This window comes from Pezoporus occidentalis, unplaced genomic scaffold (genome assembly GCF_034315485.1).
Source record: "Pezoporus occidentalis ecotype Australia unplaced genomic scaffold, CSIRO_AGI_Poc_V1 ctg1, whole genome shotgun sequence".
NCBI classification, from domain to species: Eukaryota; Metazoa; Chordata; class Aves; order Psittaciformes; family Psittacidae; genus Pezoporus; species Pezoporus occidentalis.
This window is the reverse complement of record NW_026912778.1, coordinates 9,946,584-9,967,427: the sequence shown is the minus strand read 5'-3', so window position 1 is coordinate 9,967,427 and position 20,844 is coordinate 9,946,584. Positions and strand designations below refer to the sequence as shown.

The 20,844-nt window shown below is 40.0% G+C and overlaps 1 protein-coding gene across 19 annotated transcripts in view; it reads right to left on the bottom strand.

Moving 5' to 3' along the window:
* Positions 1-19,329, bottom strand: part of TENM3 (teneurin transmembrane protein 3) — a 413,751-nt gene extending 394,422 nt beyond the window's left edge. For all 19 annotated transcript variants that reach the window (XM_062625044.1, XM_062625130.1, XM_062625214.1 and 16 more), the window contains exon 1: positions 19,110-19,329. The gene's annotated coding sequence lies outside the window, so the exon portion shown is untranslated. The remainder of the gene's footprint in view (positions 1-19,109) is intronic.
* Positions 19,330-20,844: the final 1,515 nt, after the last annotated feature.

The window sequence follows — 20,844 nt, the reverse complement described above, 5'->3', positions numbered from 1 at the left end:
GTGTAAGGTACATCAGAGACTATTACTACAATAGAGATGTCTTATTACTCCATTGATAAACAAAGAGGTCAAAGATGCTGTATTTGGCTTTCCTCTGGAGAGGCTGGGGGAGGGCTGGATTTAAGACATACTGGTGTTGGTTTTTTAAGTATCACATGGTTTGAGGGGCATACCAAGCTGACTTCATGGCTATAGGGAAAAAAATCTTTTTAAAGATATTTTTATGCAGTCTTAAAAATAATGACATCATGCAGTTCTACAGTATAAACTTCAGGGAAAAAAATCTGTTATTTTGCGTTTTCTGTGTGTGCTTACATAGAAGTGTAATTTATACAAACAATGTATCATATGAGCAAATCTAAGTGCATACTCAGGAACAGCCTTCCTTGGGAAGGGTCCTTGATATGACTGAATGTCCCAGGTACACTACTGAAACCAAGAACTGTGCTGATAGGACTTGTAGCTCCTGATATCTTCACCTAGGTTGGAAAGATCAAAGGCCAGCAATCAGTAGCAAAGCTGTCTACTTCAGCCTTCTGGTTAGAGGAACGATGAATGGAGTGACAAGTCATCATTAGGAAAAAACGAAGAGTCAGACACAGCAATGAAGGAAGGTGGCTATTCCACTTCGCTGCAACAGATACCTACCCGCTTACTTGAGATTTTGGGGGGCTGAGGGAGAAAGAACAGCTCCAGCTTTGACTGTGAATGGAATGAAAGACAGTATCTTTTTGAAATTATCTTACATGATTTAAAGAAATTAATAAAGCTGTGGCTTTTCTGTTCTACAGACATTCCTGACCCTACTGTTTCATGGCATTTTCAACATTAAGGTGAGTGAAAGAGGATATTTATAAGTAATGTTGCAATTTCCTTGTCTACATTTGTTTGAGAGAATCTCATTTATAAAAAAAAAAAAAAAAGTCTTAAATTGCCCACACCCACAGGAGCCTTCTCTTCAGCTTGAATGGGAGGTCCCATCACTGTGGAAAAATGGGAGGTAGAAAAAAAAAGAACCTGTGGGTTAGCAACATGATTTCTAGTACCTGACTGGGAATTCTGTGAACCCTTGCAAAAATTAGATGATAAATTAGGCCTGCCCTAGAGAGTTCAGCATTTCAGCAGATCACATGGAGAACTCATTGGTCTTAGTAACACCAGAGATATTTTCTCCTTGTAGACAGCACAGCATTTTTTCCTCTTAAATATTTCCTGAGGTACATTTTAAATTCAGCGTGGTTTTTTTATTAAGACTTTCATGTCTTCCCTTTTTCCCTTACTTTTCAATTCAGTTTTGGCTATTGCAAAAGCTCTCCCGTCTGTCTCCTTCTACCCTCCACTGAACACTTCCAAGCCCTTTCAGAGAACTGCATGATAGGGAGAAGTGAGAGACTCACCTGTTCCCCCTTTCAAGCTCCACAGACACTGACAACCCACTTAATTCCAAATCTAAATGAGATTTAAGTTTTCATTTCCTCACTTCAACACATGAAGATCCAGGCTGTTTTGTTCCATCAGTATACTCTGGCAGCAGAGACACCAAAAGCCGTATTCTGGGGCACCGAAGTGAACATCGGCAGGTACAGACTGTTCTTTCAATTTCACCACCACTTTCCCACAGATGCAAGCTGTTCAGTGCCCCACCACTGGGAAAAAGTTGTCCTGTGGCAAAATACTATGTCAAGTATAATCACTATGGTAAAAAAAAAAAAAAAAATCTGCCTTAACTTTTTTGAAATTCAGAGGGTTTTGAACATCTGACACATCACACCCCAACTGTAGCACACAATAACAATTTTAGAGGAAGAAACAGCACAGCACAGTAGCAGAACTGGTATCTATAAAATTACCAGTTTTCTTTGAAAACACTTATATGCTTATATATTGCTTGCATGCTGCATGAACAAGTAGAAATATTTTCTTAGTGACATAATACTCTAAACAGAATAAGGTGGTGATTTACAAGGACTAGCTTTTTCTTTTCAAATCCAATACAACCCTATATCATACATTTCTGCAATCTAAGGTAAAAAATTATGTTTACACGAAGTATTTTGAAACAGAAAAGTGTAGACTCTGCAGAAGGCACAAGCAACCTGATTTATAAAGAAAATAGCATACAAAATGACCCCTGTATCAAAGTTATAGTAGATGCACACTTGCAAGGTCACTCTACCATCGCTGTTCAGACTAGGTCAGCTTTTGAAGACATATTACTTCAAGCACACTTGTTACCCTGACACAGACCCCACAGGCATATGTCTACCTTCACACTAGGAAAGCTTTACTAAAATCTCCCTATTGCTTAAGGACACTGTATCCTATACTGGCAGTCCAATACTTACATGCATGCGCAATATCAATTTTAGTTGGCAGATACTCTCATCTTCAGACTTCTGAGTTACTAAAACAATTAACTAGCCAAACACCTCAGTTCCTCACCTCAGGAAGAAATCCTTCTGCTTCACTAAAATCATGGGTGTCGAGCTGCATCATTAGGATTCACATGGATGTCAGCAGATACAATCATCTGGTCCTCAAATCTGGCGAAGTTTGAGAAAACATCTAATATAATTGCTTGGCATGTGTGCTAGAACTGCATGACCTCTCTTTCAGCCCACTGCATTTGTTAACCCCATGCAAAGTGGGCAAGCTTTTACCTCTGTTCTGAACACACCCACACCTTGTGCAACAGCAGAAAGAAATGCCAACTCTGGCGGTTCATTATGCAGAGCACAAAGCCCCTCTAGGCACTTCAAAGTCTAAAACGTGAAATAACAACTACAATAGCTAAGCAGGATCAGTAGGTATCACATGTTTTCCAGAAACAAGTTATTACATTAAACAATTCAGCAACGCTAAATGCTAAAAGATCCACAGTCAGACAGATGCTCTGCACATCACTTCAAAATAAGAAATGCACACGGAAATGAAAAAGCAGCAAAAAACGACACTAAAAAAAAATGGAGAAAAGAATAAGAACTTAAACTGACACTGACCCAGAGTAGCCTACAAAAGTTAAGCTGAAATAGCTACAAAATAATGCACCCGTCCTTACGGACAAATCAAAACCAATCATCTCAGACATGTACTACAAATCATTAATGATCAGCTGAGAGTTGAAGAAAGAGAAAGGACATTTCTTAGAACTGAAATTCAATTTTCTGACTCTTTTTCTGGAGGACAATGCATTCATTTCGGTGCCTTCTGAACAGTGACCCATGGACCAAAGCAATACTCAAAGCTCCAGTTCATGATTCACTGTTCAACACGGCCAAATGATTCTCTTCCTAAAGACAGCTTAAAAAAAAAAAAAAAAAAGAAGAAATCTTCTCTAATCTTTTCCAAGTTGCTCCAAGGACATTGCGTAACTGAAATCAGAGGAAAGATGACGGATAAAACATTTTCTCTGTTAAAGTAAGCTATCCTTAACCTCACAAAGCACAGGAGACTTTGGAGACTAAATGTTCTAAGTACTAAATGAATATGATTTTTCCATCTCAGTCGATAACTTTTTAAACATACAATGAATGCATCACCTGACCAGGAACTGTCAAAAGATGTTTCTGCCCCCATGGGACAATAATACCTTCCAGTGTGCTGCCTCTTCCATCCCTAGACTTTTCACACAGAGAAGTGGAAGAGGGGTGACAGATGCAGATTACAGACCAGAAGAGGCTGAGCACTGCACACAATCTTTCCATGCCTCCAGGGGATGCGGCTCATCAGGAGCTCAACCGCTTCAGTTCAGCCTCTTCACCCTCTTTCACCCCAGCTCAGCTCAGCCACTACTTGAAAGCAGGCTAACTTGAACTACTCCACTGAGTAAACTCGTAAGAGAGGGTAAAAACCTATTAGGACTCAACAATACACACGCAGAGTAGAACACTTGCTCAGCTCGGGTTCACGAGGAAAGGGGAGAAAAATGCCAGAATTATCTTTGTTTTATTAGACAACAGTTTTATTCTCCTATTGAATAGGTAACTCAGACTGCCTCATAGGTGGAACACAGTGCTTTACATCATTATCTTTTCTTTCAACGCTCACTTACAAAGAAGCATGCTCAAGCTTCACATACTGTCTGTGTCTTTACCTTTCTATGTTTCCTTTCCTTGATAACTACCTCATGTATGAGACAACAACAAAATTCTCTCAAGCTGCAACTATAAATATAAAAGTAAACATGGAATCCAGAAGGGGAATCTAAGAAAATAATACTTAAAAAGTTAATTATTTCTTAATATGGGCAGATTCTAAGTCATACATGGTCTCTTCCAGCCTAAATGATTCTGCGAAAATATTGTTAACTTACATTTTTATACTTTTGAGGAAATGGATGGAGATAAAGTTTAATTTTATACTGATTTTAACTGTGATCTATACAAATCTGTGAAGTCAACTACCTAACAACAGTCTGTACCATCAAAACAGGCTTTTATTATCCAAATCAAAATATGTTCTCAATCAGTTACTAGATACATATCAAGTATTTCACCTCAGTGACTTCTTGTTCATAGCTTTACAGAACAAGATGCAACTCAGTAAAAAGAAACAAATCTACAGTCAGAAGTCGCACTGTGCACCTTCATGGGAACATTTTTGAGACTACTTAATTTAAGGCCATGTCTGTACTACCACATACACTTAAAAACATTCAGTTTTCACTGATGGCAGCAGCAACAAACTCGGGGTATTAAAATGTGTGAGCTGCTGAGACTGTCACCTAAAACACTAACATGGTTAGTCAGCACCTCGTTTCTTCAAATATAGCCAGCAACACTTTACAAGGCAGCTTTATCATACTGGAATTAGGAAGTAACTGGTGGATGATTTTCAAACCAAAGGAATTGAGGAACATTTCTTCCACTTTGAAGCACAGTCGTATTTGAGGACAAGCAACTCAAAACCACAGCTTGACACATTACCTTCATTCTATACAGAAATATGTGTGACTGCTTCCAGAAAACCGTAAGACAAATTAACGCACCAAGTCAAAACTACAGGCAAGCCAAAAATAAGCCTATAAAGAATATGAACCATCATCCATACAGCCTAATCAAGAGTCAAGTTATATGAAGGCTATAATCTAAGTTCTTGCGGTTGTACGAGCAAATCATTTTTCATTGCCTCAGTATTCAGGTCTGTAAAAAAATGTAAACTTCATAGGTTTTACCACACCTAATAAACTCCACTGGTAACTTCTATTCATGAACTACTGAAGAGGGTTTGTAGTGACAGTTGTGTTTCAACCTGTAATGACAGCAGTCATTCTGCTCTTACCGGGGGGAGACAAGCATGCACGCGTTTAAGAGGGCAAGCCCAGGATACCAGTGCATACAAGAATAATCTGCTGAATTACATCAGAAACACTGTGCTGCTGCCAGCATAAGAAATAAGGATCATTTTTTAAAATCTACTATATTAAATTTTGGAACTGCTTGCTTTACCACATCATATTCATTTTATGTTTCTTCCCTTTGCATGTACAAAACCAGCCCTGTGTGATCCATGACAGTAATCTCACACAAAGCTTGAACTGGCAACTGGCTTCTCAACAGAGAAAGGCAAAAGTCAGATCCAAAAACGGATGTGCACACTTAAACTCAGATTTAGGCTAGGAAATGCATAACATCCCTTACACGCAGAAAATGGTTTTTGTCTGTCCTTTTTAATATATATGTATTCATGCTGTAGTTACATGCTCACTTTAATCCCATATAATCCCTTTTAAAAGTGCATTCTCAGCCTTCTTACTAATTTCTTATTCACAGCTTCAGCTACCGATTCCTTCCTCTTGCGTGCCAGCACTAGCAACCGTACTGTGGCACCAAAAGACAGTTCTGGAAGATTAAAGGCAGCTGCAAGTTTTCCCCTTCTCAGATACATGCATTAAGCATCAGGGTAAAGAGACACATCCCCCCCTTCTTTGCCCTTTTCTGATCCAATGAATCTTTAAGTTCATGGGAAGCAGAACCACCTCAACAGGAAAAATAAAAGCATCAGCATCATAACCTATACCTAGCAAAGTGATGGTGACCTTCTGCAGGCAAAAACAGGAACTGAACTGTGCCACCTCAAAACAGCAAGGCTGCACAAGGCATAACTCTAAGTCCATCACAGGATGCAGAATTGCCTGCTGTCACATCAGGTGGTACTAAAGGGTAGGGTTAAAGCATGAAAACCCCTGTGAACCCTTATATATCCATGTCTGAAACGAGAAATGGGTGGGCAGAGGGAAAAGCTACATAAATAGCTGCATCTCCTCTCTTTACAACCAGCAAAGAGTTCGGGGATAGCCACGTTATAAAATACAGTTTTCTTTCAGGTTTGTTTTTCAGGCAAAATAATCAATTCCAGATTTCTCTTTCCTTGAAAACTTGTGAGAGGTACAAGCCACCAACACAAGCATTGACACTATACTAATCTGGGTTTTTTAAAAAAAGAATACAGATTTTTTTCTTTTACGATATCTTAAATACAGAAATGCATGGTCTAGAGAAATCAGCCCCCTCTTATGTCCTCTGTGAACAAGTGCCAATTGCTGTGACATCCCTTCTGGTGCTGGTTGAACTCCTGGAGAATGACTACAATTCTGTTAAAGAGCAAGGGAATCTCAGTATCATTGCTTTTCCTTCTACAAAATTGTTACATATGAGGGAAAAAAAAAAAACAAAACAAAATATACTAAACCCCACACATGACCCTATTAAGTGCATGAACACATGCAGTTATTGGGGGTTAGGGAGGAGAGGGGGAGAGAAAAAGGCAGTCTTGTACTTCAATTTCCTCTTTTTTACTTGTGGTTTCTCTTGGTCAGCCTAGTCCCAAAAGTTTTCTACTGTGATGCTGAGTACTAAACAAAGCAATTTACAGAGAGGAAAACATAAGCTGCAAACCCATTTCTAGGAACTCCTTTCCTCCTCTAGGTGTTTCTAATTTAATAAGCCAGGAAAATGTAGGTGGTGTATTACTCCCTTTTTCAAAATAATAAACTGAAAAGGCAGTCCTATCCTTTTTTTCTTCTTGCCCTGCTCCTAACATTACGCTGTGGCTGTCTGCTAAACTGGGTCAGTGAGCCAGCTACCAGCCTGGCGAAAAATACACAAACCCCACCTCCCACCTGCTCCACCCCACCCCCCCCAAAAAAAGAAAATTCTGAATGGTTATTTTTCAGCTGTACCACAGCTCTGATTTCAGTATATGGCCAAGCAATCAGCTGAGCTTATACAAGGGAGTGGGTAATGGAGTGGAGGGCAGGCTGTAAACAGTGCAGACTGGCTATTTTTTATTTTTAGGGCAAGTACTAGCAGCTTATGAAAGCTTAAAATGTTAATCAAACCAAAGCCTTACTGTTTTTTAAGACAGTTATGAACCACCATAGAGAAGATGAAAGAACAAGCAGTTCCTGTGCTTGTCACACAAACATCGTATAACCCATCTTCTGGAAGCAGAAATTGGTATCTAACAGCAGTTTTCAGCCATCAGGGAGAAATGTAACAGGGCTGAGTAGAACGGCCACGCGAATGACACAGTAAAGAAGGAAGAAGAAATATTAAGACGAACCTTTCAGAATCCCTAGTACTTTTGACTTCTAGGATATGAAATTAACATTACCAGCATTTTTATGGGGGGGAGGGAAGTCTACAGCCATTGCCTACTGACATTTTTGAAAATACTGATGAGCTAGAAGAGTTCTAATAGTTACCTGCACTGAACCCAATTTCTGCATTTTCTAATTTAAAATTATTTGAATTGCATTTCACAAAAATATTCAAAACAGCAGTGGATACAGTGCTTACCAGTTAATCTGTTTATAATGAAATAATGTCGAAACATTCTCCCCCCCCGAAACAATATTAATCTAAGCCATAGCTTAAAAAAATAAGTATGAAAGCTTCTCCATATTTGCAGCAACGTTTGTTTCTAATGTGCAGCCTGTGTACGTTAATGGAGAAGTCAAGGTCTTATTTAGACCCAGGAACAATATTCAACCTAGAAACTGATGATGAAATAACAGTTTGGAAATACCTACAATGTGATTTCAATTATAAGGTTAAAAAAGTACAAGTGGAAATAATTATTTCAGTTCCAGGTAAAGAAAGCCTTAGCATCCACACTATTTTTACAATGTTCTCATAGCTGTTGATGCAGATTTGGTTGTGGTAGTACGTATGAAATCCAGTCTGTTTAACTTAGATCAGTAAACTGAGCCTACGCTTTAGGCGTCTCACAAAGCAGCAGTACTGCAGTGAGTGTCCAACTTTCAAAGCAATGGAGAATAGGTCATGACATGCCTAAAAGACCTTCACAAAGATAGCCCGTACGGGTGCCTAACCTCAGGGAGACACGATCCATTGTAGACCGTTTCATTTATTTTTCTCCATTGACTGGGTATGAAACTGAAGTGCTACAGAAAAAGCGCTTCATAAGGCACCTGCCTTCAAGTTTCAGTTAACTGCTTGTGCTCAGTGGACTGCAGACCACACCATTTACAGTTCAGGTACCTAATTGCTGTTCAATTCCATGTTAAGTAAACGTTTTAAAGTCCAATTTATAGACTGTAAGTTGTTTTACATCAATGTGATACCCGCTGATATAGCTTCGGTTTAGGCATTACATGCTACATGTAAACAGAATCTCTTCACATCCAAAAAGTTGACAGTGACAATTCTTTAAATTTTCATTACTTATTTCATTAATGTTAAAAAACTTCTTTGTAATTTATTACTCTTGTCCATCCTGCAACAAAGTCCATAGAAAATAGAATTTTATTTAAAAAAAAAACTCCAGAAAAAAAAAAAACCTTTGAGATTATTTAAATCAGTTAATGCCATCTTTAATCCCGTCTCATAATAAAAATCTCTGCAAAAAGCTGTTAATCTGGGTTCCACACAAGATGTTACCAATAAATAACAGTGCTAGCTATTGTGCACTTAATATAAACCAGTAAACATAAATTATGTCAGGTTAGTATTGTGTAATAATTAGCATGTGTGTGTACTAAAATTAAGCTAGGGGCTGGTTTTTTCTTTCTTAATATTTGAATTAATTTTACTAAGTTTCTAGTGCAGGGCAACTTGCTGCACCTAACAACGATTCTAGAGTTTGAAAACAAGTGCTGAAAGAAAGACTTTATAATACAGTTCTCATGATTAACACATTAAAGAAAGATCTAACTTCCAAAAATAAAATATATCTTTTCAAGAAATATCTTGAGGTATCTAACATATAGGCTCCTCATTGTGCTTGTCCACTCCCACAGATCCTCTTTATAACTTAATAGGTACTATCTTATACAAGCAGGGCAGATAAAGATTACCCCTACAACAGGTTATAAAACAGTAACATCAGTTCATTAAAGCTGATTAAAACAGGAATATGATTATTTGAATTCGGAGCCAATCTAATTGAACTATTCTTGCAAATGTGGTCAACGGAATCAAATATCAATAATACTGAACTCAGATTTGATGCCCAACTAGTAAATTCAACATCCCTGAGAAGGACTGCAAAATCTGCAGCCAGCAGGCAGGGAACCATAGGCTAATTTAAGTTGGAAAGGACTTATGAAGGTCATCTTGTCCAAAACCCTGCCTAAAGCAGGTCAAATTAAATCAGATCCTCGCTAGTAAAAAGTTCTAACCTTTAAATCAGGAAGCTTGAAGCAAAGCACTTATTGGGAATGGTCCCAAGAACATTTCCCTGGTCTCAACTGCAGAACCATGCCCAAGCATTGTTTGGAGGAACATGAATCGGTACAGATAGATCAAAATGCTGTATGGATGCTTTTCAAGTGTTAAGCCATACAAACGATAGTGTCCCAGCATGTGGGAAAGTTACAGCACAGTGTTTAATACGGTAGTATAAGCATAACCTCATCATGCTCCCTTTTGGACAAACGTGCTGTTTTGTGTGGCCCAGCAAATAAACAGTCATTTTACTTGCTTATTGGAAATGCTGGAGTGTGGGTTGGAAATTAAATACAAACCTTAAATATATTTCAGATTTCACTGAGAAGCAGAGTGCAGTCAGACTGCTCAGTGCTTTATGGTCTGTCCATAAAAAACCTGAATGGTTCATGGTCATTTCTAGTCAAGTACTTACCAAAATAAAAACACAATGCAAAGGTAGACTTAGGTTATGGGTGGGGTGGATAATCCTCTATCAAGGGAGGAGGGTAGGGGGGTGTGTTTGAAAAAAAGACAAAACAAAACAAAAAAAACAACATTCTGGTTATTCTCAAAGTCTCTTCATCTTAAACATCCTATCCTCTGAAAGCAGTGAGCCTGAACCTATATTCCACTGATCACAGGCACAATGCCTGTTCACTACACAATCTCATTGAAGTACCTTGAACTACCAACTGACTATGTAGAGATTTGCAGAATTAGACTCAAACTCATCAAAACCACCCAATTTCCTATTTCTGTCCTGAATTTACACTGAAGTGTGAAGCTGAGTTCAAAAAATACTGTATGCCCTAGAGCTCACCTGCTAAACACAGAATTCTTGTAATTTAAGAAGAAAATCTGAGGTACTCAGGGGTTAAAAAAAAAAAAATAAACTTGGATTTTCTGCTTTTCTTCAAAAAACAAATCAAGATGATTCTACTAGCATTTTAACTCTCCCTGCATAAATAAAAACTGATACAATAATGATCACACAGAAAAAAAAACAGAAACATTTGCATCAAATAAGCAAATACAAAATAGTGTGTCCTAGAGTGTTGAATGAATTTGAACGAGTGTTGCCATTTTGACTGAATTTGTTATTAAGAATTCGTAATTTTAGACCTCAGGAATTCTACCTCCTGAAAATGAACTATTCTGAGAAGAGTGGGGAGATCAGGAAGGGGGGAAACACCATCACTCCCATCCCTTTTTTCATGAGAATATTTAAAATCCCTAACAGAGTTAAAACAGCCTGTTTAAGAAAAAAAAAAAAAACAAAAAAACAAACCCCAAAACATTTATGTAAAAGTAAAGAAGAATTTTCTATTCCTAATTCTGCACTGAATAAGTAGAGTTGACTTATGTAGCTAATATTAAATTTAGAAATTAAATACATGTCCACACTGTATGCAGCCTAGCTGGAATTCACTAGATTAAACATACTAATTAATTTGGTCATGGTGTGTTTTGTATTATAATTCAGCATTTATTTATGAGGCACACATACTCAGTTTACTGAATTTAATGGCTGCACTGTCCTTAAACATATCATTAGAAGTGCTAACATTTCGTATTCATTAACCCTGTATCATTCCACAATTAACATAAAATTATCAAAAGAATAAGTGGCCATGCATTTTCAAGCCACTTAACACATTTCTAAATGTAATTGTAACTATTTCATGCTAAGTAAGAGTTGATATTCCATTTTCACTCTAAAATATTCTTCACCCAAGAGAGAAAATAAATCCCCAGCTTTTCTGACCACTTACTACTTCTAAGTTTCCTGTAGAGCACAGTCATTCATAAATGTATTTCTGGGTTATCAAACATTTAGATAGATTGCTACCTCTTATTGACTGCAAGAAATACATGAAAGATGAAAACAGGCCACAAACATGAATATTTCATTACAAGGTGGGTCTTTTTTCATGGTCTAATAATACTCAAATGACTGAAAAACTTTCTGAAAGGTGACATGCATATCTGCCTTCCAGTGTACTGGCCTCTGCTGAAATCACACACTTCTGCAATTATCAGACAAACCAGGGAGGGAAGGGAGAGGAGGGGGAGCAATCCTCCTATAATTTTATACTGTAGTGCTCACAAGGCAAACTTTATACTGTAGTGCTTACCAAGTCAAACTGTACTGAATGGTCAATGCACACATGCCCACACACATATATATATATTTTTAAATCTGCCATGATTTTTTTCATTCCTCTGCCAGGAATTTATAACAAAATCAAATTATTACTTTTGAATATTAGACAATTAAAAATGGTGTGTGTATTACCACTGCAAGCAGAAAAACAATCTACGAAAAAGAATCCCTCCTACTGCCTATACAATCTCACTCATACAATCATCTCTTAAATCAGGCATCAAACAAAAGTAAGAAACCACAATGCTAAAGGGCTCTCTGTTGCCTAAAGTGTTAATTTTCTACCTAGTTACAGATGAAGGGAAATCAAATTTAAACGCCTACCAGTCTGACTTACCAAAACGCAAGCTAGGACTCCCCAGCAGTCCTGACTATGTTTATTTGTTTGGTCTAAGCTCAAACAATCATTTATGGAGACCCAATATTTCTCAAGTTCCAACATTACTTTAAAAATTTAACTTTTATGCCTTCCAAAATGGGAATAACTGTGAACAAAGGGCAGAATAGCAACTGCTGCCTGAATGTTAAGACTTCCAATGACTTTGCTGCTAAACCAATACATAAACACAACTCGTAATCAAAATTTCAACCAGCTGATTTGTTGGAATATCAATCTTTCCTCATTTCCAGTTGCATAGGTTTGGACAATGCCACTCAACCTTTTGACATCAAAATCAAGAATATTTTTCAAGGGGAGCAGGGAGACATCAAGTACTTAATACACTCAGTAAAATGAACAAAAAATGTCTAAGAAAAATTGGTTTGATAACATGAATTATTTTCTGCTTTGCTAAGTTCACTAACAATGTTTTTGGGTTTTGTTTGGTTTTTTTTTGTTTGTTTTTTCTTTTAATAGAAAAATAGCATATGAGCCATGGTGCTTTTTAGGGACACCAAAGCCTATTCAAATTAGCAATGCATTTTATAACAGGGAAGACAAACTGTTCACAAAAAAAAAGAAGAGATTAAGTGAAATCTATATTGAAAATGTTTCCTGAACATAAGTTCTACACTTCACCATCTGCAAGTTAAATGACAATATCTTCACTGAGGTGAGTGGAACTATGCTGATTTGTGTTAACTGGGCATGTTCTAGCTCCACAAATGTTCATGCTCTGTCATGAAAACAAAACTACTTCACCTATCCAAGCTTTCTGAATGTATAGACCTTGAAAGGTGAAAGATGAAAAGATGAAAGAAAAAAAATATCAGAAGTAAAATTTGGCTTCAGATTTTTGTCAGACTACTGTGACACTACTACTTACTTTTACAAAGCTGCTCAGCACTCACTAGTTGCATAAGCATCACATCACTAGGAAAAGAGATTTTTACATAAACAAACAATTTGCTGTGGCATGTAACATTTTCTGTTTTTGTGTTAAAGGATATATTATTGCTCCTGCCATTAGATTACAAGCTTCTTGAGACAAGTGGTGGTCAGTTTATTTATGTAGCACTCTTAAGCATAAAGTTTCTGTAGGATTTCTTTAAAAAGGTCAGACAAGGAATTATAATGAGAATGGATGAGGCCTTTGAAGGACATGCAGTCTTTCATTTGCTAATCCAAAGTAACACTTATAAGCAATGATGATTTCTTCAACCACTACACAGTCACCCACTCCATGACCCTGACAAAGTGTATCAAGGACTTCTATCATTTAGGAAAATGTTGGGTTATAATAAATCATGTGCTGATTAGTTTCTATTCCCCTCTAAAAACTTCTACCATGTAGCTTTCTATTACAATTCCTGCCAAGAAAAAACTTTAAATCTGTAGTTCACCAATTTTACCACTGACAGTTTTAAGACACTAAAAATTGTCAGGGCTCAAATAAGTAAATAAGACACAAGTTACTTCGTATGTCGGTTTATCTGTTGTAAAAAATACTACTAGAAATTCAGCACAATGCTGGAAACTAACACTAACAGCACTATTGATTTCAATACAAGACATTCCAAATTCAACACCTACAGAGCTTTTATAATATTTGTTGCTTTTCTAAACATTTTCTCATGCTGTCACAGGAAAAAATCATGTTGTAGTACCTTAATATTTTTTGTAAATTGCTATTTTACACTTCAGTAATTCAAATACAAAAATACAAAGTAAAGGAATACAGATATTTCAACTGACATTATGGAAAGATATGCCCTTACTTTTAAAATAAATTCCTTGAAAGAGTTAACGAAGTTGGTAAACCTGTTCTGCACTAAAGAATTCTGCAATCATTCCAGTGTTTTGGCAGGGGAAAGAAATAAAAATAAAAATAATAATAAAAAATTAGTAAAAAAATAAAAAGAAACACAGAGACTCTTATTACATAATTATAATCCATAGCTAACATACATTAAGATTCTCATTTTAAATATTTAGATGCGTCTTAAAAAATAAAAGCCAGGAAAGTTAACCGCAATAATTTAACATTATCTTTTCTCATGTTGAAAATTAGTTTTGTTTCCTTTTATACATGCGGATTGCATTTGCATTCATGAAAGCCTAAAGTAAAACCAAAGTTGCTACGTTATAGTAATACACATTTAATACATGAAAAAAATAATTGAATACAAAGAGATAGTAGAGCCTCCAAGTTCAGTAGTACCTTGCAATCCAGATAATTTGCTGATTTGAGTGGATTTGCAGGGTACGTTAATCAGTACTGAATTTAGCACAGCACTTCCCAATTTCTAATTTACCCTTTTGCTTTCTGTATTTCTAGGCACTAATGTTTACAATTAACTTTTCTGCAGACACAAACACACACATCATGTATCAACAACCTCAATCTGTTACACAGACACAAGTTGCAAAATTTAAAATAATTAGGTCAGCGAGGCTTGAACCTGTATTCTGGATTGCAGTCTAAATTAGAAAAGCATATCCTCCCCTTCTCAAGACCCACAGCATATGTCAGCACAAAACAGTTCCATGTTTAAACTACTTTCCTAATGTGTCATTCAAGCATCACCTTTGCCTAAAAAGTACTTTACAACATAAGTATATACATTGTAGGATCAAAGTATGTACCATACGGACAGACCTCCATCTAAGAAGGTAATCAGAGGTACAGTTTATCTTGTATCCTCTGTTTTATTATATGTTTAAAGGACATTCCTTTTGCATTAGTTCAGAAGCAGCTATTTTGGTGACAATATTAAAAGTAACCTATACTGACAACATTTCCTCCACAGCACAAGACTGAGCTAAAGTGATGTGGAGCACTTATAGCCTGGTATTTGTAAGCATTTTGTAATTTTATTAGCTTCTGATCTGATATTTTTATGGAATACTTCAGCTGCAGCATTCTGTATACTGTTTACATACACACTTAAAACTAAAAGACTGATTTAATTAGTTCAATATGCAAACTTAAAAAAAGCTACCAAATGCAATTAGCATGTCTTGCAAGAAATACATAAATAACTACAGTTTAGATTGAAATCACTATCCTGATAGTAGACCCACACACATGACTATTCTTAGAACTGTATGTACTATTTTCAGAGGTTTCTTTTTGTTTGTTTGGGGTTTTTTATTTATATTTGGCCTTTTTAATTTATTTTTATGAAGAAATCGTTTTTTCCTAAACTTTAAATATTTACGCATCACACTCAGCAGTATCGTGTGACCATATACTGTTGGTTAAGCATGAAACAGTGGAGAAGCTGAGACCAGAGGTACACAGAGGGAATGTGCAAATATTACAGTAGATATCAGAACAAGCACTGTCCTTGCTGCTTTTAAGCGAGGAAAAAAAGACCAATTTAAAAAAGAATCAGCACATCTTTCATTACCTACACAGACAATAGGCAGTAGATATACAGCCTGTCATCTGAAACCAGCCTCATGAGTTTTGGTTCAAAACACTAAAGCTATTCTTCACAATGATCTAGCAGACATGCATTGATACAGTATGTAGTGATGCATAAAGACGCTATCTGTGCATTGTACCTATCACTGCAGACTGTGCATAAAGACCAATACCATAGCTTAAGGAGCACCATTCAATACAGGTGAAAGGGTTTGGGTTTTTTGTTTGGACTTGGGGGTTTTGGTTTTTGTCTGGGGTCTCTCCCCCCCCCAGAAAGTACACCACCATTTTTTTTCCTAACTATTCTGTCAAGCTTCAGTCAGGCCACAGAAAGGGCACCTGAGTCGCCTGACCCCGTACTCATATTCTTGGAAACCGTAACACCTGTTTTGAAACGAATCACCTCTGGAGATGGAGGAGGCTTGCTATCAATCACTAACAAGTTAACTCCACATAATAAGGCAGGTTTGGATGCAGACTGATACATTGTGAAATGCTGTATCTAAAATTGATTAGAACAGCACTCAAAATGAATGCAGCCCTCCAAACCACTTCTTCACTCAGAAACATTAATCTCAATTATAAGGAGAGCTTCATAATGGTAGTGCTTGGTATGAAAAAAGTCTGAAATAAATCAGGTTTTATAAGACATAGTAATTAATCAGTTTTAGAACTATGGAAAGGTTGTTAAAGTGGCACATTTTTACAACAGTACTCTTTAAAGCCTCTGTAACCTCCAAATGTTTAGGGGTTTGGTTTTAATTGCATAGCTGACAGTGTGGGTATCTACCCTAGCATTGCGTTTCTGATATATTTTACCACAAGATAGAACTCTTCACAATTACACTGCTATAAAGTTAAAGCATCTATCTTAAGATCACAAGATACACTTCAGCCTATGAAGAAGAATCGTGTGCAAGCATCCTGAAAGAACTTATTTAACCAGTTAGCCTGGGAAGAAAAAAATCATTTTGTCAGACCAAAGGCTTTATTATAACACATTAAAATTACTTCTGATCATTTTTTGTGCAGTTGATACTGCACATACTCGCAGGAGCTGAAGTCACATTATCACTATATCTGCTGAACCAGTAAGCCGAGAAAGTTTACACGTATTTATTTAATAGAACAGATTACATAGTAAAGCTATTCTTAAAGACCATAATATTATATACGCATTAATCTGATTAACCTTCTCTGACATGTAGTACCACAGTTCAAATCTGCCTCCAAATTTTACACAAACGCAACATACCTGTATAAGATTCTGAAAAGATACTTTACGATTTCTCTACAAGAATTTTATATTTTCTTTTGTACACTGCCAGAGAGCTGAGTTTCCCGTACCAGAAACCATTCAGTACAGCAAATGCAGTATCACTATAAAATGAAAGCATTTCTGACCTGAAGTCTTGGCGTAAGTCTTTGGTGTTTTCTTTAAAGTCTATGTAGCAAAATGCCCTTCGCAACAGCACCTGTTCCCCAAAGCCACTGAGCACTCTCAGTTTTTACTGGGCCTAATCCAGAACTGATGCAAGTCTGAGTTTTTGCATCAGTCTACATGGGCATCAGTCTGAGTAAGGCTCCCTGCCTTTAACTGGGGTAAAGGTAGCCAATATCTAACTGAGCTGAGCCTATATTCTGTTAATTGCTGGGGCTCAGAGATGACAAAAACATACTTGCAGGTTGATTATTATTCCATTTTCTGATATTTTATGGGGTTCATATTAAATAGCTGCTTGTTAAAAGCAGCTATTGTGGACTGATTTTTAACTTCAAATCTAGTTTCTATTACCAAATCCTTTTTTCCCCTTTTCCATTTGAACAGAGAATAATTACTCCTGGCTCAAAGAGATTCCACTGAAGTACCAGTCTTAACTTGCTAACTGGATTATGAATGTTATTCTGGATTTTTTTTCCCCTCCAATAAATATTAAACAAAAGAATCTCCTTGGCATGGTCAAGTATTTCTTCTACCAAACAATAACCTTAATCTCAGTGTTCACTTATGTAAACTCGTTTTACTTTTTAACCTGATGTATGCATCTAATACTTCAGAACTGCTGGCTTTTTTTCTCCTCCCCTAATATACCATACCATTGAAAATAACCCAGCAAGCTCATAACGACAAAGCTAGGAATTGTAAAATAATATTATTTCTCTCAACCTACTGTATTTTCCCCAAACTGAAATGATATCTTTTTCATATATATTCATACCCATATAGGGCCCATTCTTTCTAACTATTTTTCCATTACATCAAAGTACACTTTATGAAAATCTTTCCTTACGTACAATATTAAACCAATATTGTTGGTCCTAGATATGAACGCATTAATAATTCTGAGTAGTACTTGGCTTATTTTAGAAAGGAAGAGAAGCTGTATTTTTCAGCAGAGAGTGTCTTTAAGTGTATTACAGTTAACTCTTCTGTAAGACCATGGATGAGCAATGTTTATACTCTAATATGCTCTTTATTACACTGAATTTTAGGACATAAGCATCCACTGAATAGCACTGTAACTCTTCAGCGGAATGATGCAAAATACTTTGCCTGAAGAAGCGTATATAAAATGAAGCAGGTAATAGCCAAATAAAACTAAGCAAGCACCCAACTAAGAAGGCTTAATGTGAAGGACATGTGATATTTAGAAAGTACAAATATAAAACTGGTAAAAAGTTTTCGTACTTAAAAAGTATTTTAAATCTAAAAATGTAGTGAATCTAGAACTGCGGGATTTCTTACAGAAATAGCTCCTATTAAAACTTTTAATAGAGCTGTCTTTTGTATTTTACCTTGTCACGTTACTTCAACCAACTTCGCTACATAAAACTTCTAAGCCCAAGGAACAACGCACCTGCTTTCTACGCCACATGAAGGAAAGATCCACCAGACACCAGAGGCGCGGGTAACTTCACGAGGGAGGGCACCCCTTCCTCCCCTGGACCGCAGTGGCACACGGCGCCGCCTGGTTACCCCTGGCACCCGGTGCCCGGTAACGCGGTTCCACCACCGCCTACCGAATAAAGCGCTGCTGGCGCCGCTCTCCCTCAGAACGCGCGGCACCGCGCCCAGGGCGGGCGCGGGACCCCCGGCACCGCCCGCCGCAGCACGCGAGCCCGGGGCGCCGCCGGCGAAGTTCGGACCCCACCGCGAACTTCCCAGCGCGAACTCCCGCGCCGCCGCGCGCCAGACACAGCTGCGGAGGCCGCCGACCCGCGCGGGCGGCAGCGCGCACCCACCGTGGGGGGGGGAACGGGAAACCCGCGCGGCGCCCAAGGGCGAGCGGCCCCGCTCCCACCGACATCCCCCTGGCGTCGCCCAGGCCGCGCAGCGCAGCGCTGCTGACAGACCCAGACCTGCACGTTCACACCCCCCTCAAGTGTCCGCCCCACACCGCGGAGTTTCCAGACCAAGTTGCGTACTCGGACCCCCTCTGACTCCCCCGCGCGCGCCAGCCCTACCTGGCGCCGAGCTCCGGCAGCAGCCGCGCGGCCGGGGGCGCCCCGTGGCTCCCGCCTGACGAAGGTCCCGCCGACAACGGTACCAGCACGAAGCGGGGAGGTGGAGGAAACGTCAGGCCGCGGAAACCCTCCGCCGTCCTCCGCGCACCAGCCCCAGTCCGCTCTCTCGGTCGCACGCCCTCGGCCGCGAAAAAAGGCAGAGGCCTCGGCGCCTCGCAACCGGCCGCGAGTGCGCAGAGTGCCACTTACCGCGGGCGCGCTGCGAGCCTCGCCACCTCCGCGCCCCGGCAGCAGCGCGGGGGACAGCGGCGCACCGGCACTTTGTCAGGCCAGGCGGGCGGGAGCGGAGGGCGGGCGGGAGCCGGAGGAGGGGCGGGGGGAGGGCCACGAGTTGCTGCCCGCGCCCCCCGCCGCGGGGGCTTGCGCGCCCCGCGGAATTCACTTTCCCCGCCCCTTCCCCGCCGGGGCAGGCAGGGAGTTTGGCCGCGATTGCGGGAGGGGGGCGGAGGTACGCGCACAGCAAAGTGCCGGGCGGGGAGGAGCGCGGGGAGGAGCCGCCGCCGGTACCTACTTGCGCCGTAGCGCGGGGGGGCCGGCCGAGAGCTCTGTCGCTCCCCCAGGCCGGGACCCGCAGGGCTGCGGCGTCTTTTCCTCCGGCCAGCCCGCCTCCCCCGCTGGCGGCTCGCGTGGAGTGCTGTGGCGCGGGTCCCACGCTGTGCGCAATCAGCGCATCCGCGACGCCGGCGGTGATTTAGGGGTCATCCGCGAGCAGCACTTCAGGCTGATGAATGGCTCTTCGCGGCTTTCTGCCCTGATGAAGGTGTCTGCGTGCTCCTGATTGCAAACACTAATGAACTTATACGGCTTCATTACGCCTTCCCTCCTCCCGGCGGAGGCAGGAAGCTTCCCTCCGCCGTATTTTATTTTCCGCGGGGACCTATTTATTTATTTATTTATTTAATGACGGGAGGGGAAGAATTTGGGGAAATAACCCGCGGCTCCCTGCAGCGCAATGCCGCGGCCAGCCCGCCAATAGTGGCACTTCTCCCGCTCCCGGCAGCCTGGGCACAGCTGCGCAGGCAGCGGCCCGCCAGGCAGGTGGGGAAACCAGGGGTCCCCGGCCCGGCAGCCCGCCCCTCAACTGACACCCGCCGCCTCCAGCCCAGTCTGTCCCTGCACCCCGGCAACCTTCGGGAGCAGGCGCCGAGTGATCTGATTCCAGCTCAAAACATCTGCTTTTAATGCTGTTCCACTCTCCCGTACGAAGGCGCTTCTGCTTGTTTTTCTCCCTAACGCGTCAGCATCCTCTCCACTCAAAGCAGTAGCTGTAACTTTTCGCACGCTGAGATGTTCCCTACCTCTCGGTCTAGGACCGCTGTTTTCTTTTATTCCTTTATCCTTCCCTTTGAAACTCAAAGGCGTTTCACACACGAGATGCGCAACCCTGGGGGAAGTTCGATGGCTGAGCAGCTTCCAGCGTTGGCTGGCTACCCGCTGCAGTACTTTGATTTTCCAAACTTTATCTGCCGCATCTCCGACTCTGTAATAAAAGATGCGCCACCATGTTATCTTAAAAGCTCTTGAGGAAAATCCCCATGTTCCTCTGACCCGAAATGACTGGAAATGCCTCCTAAACATAGAAACGTTACTGCAGGTGCACTCAGACTCAAGTGCTTTACCCCCGTGTTTCCCACTACACTTGCCCTTCGCTGGGCTGGCCCTGAGGCAGGGCTCC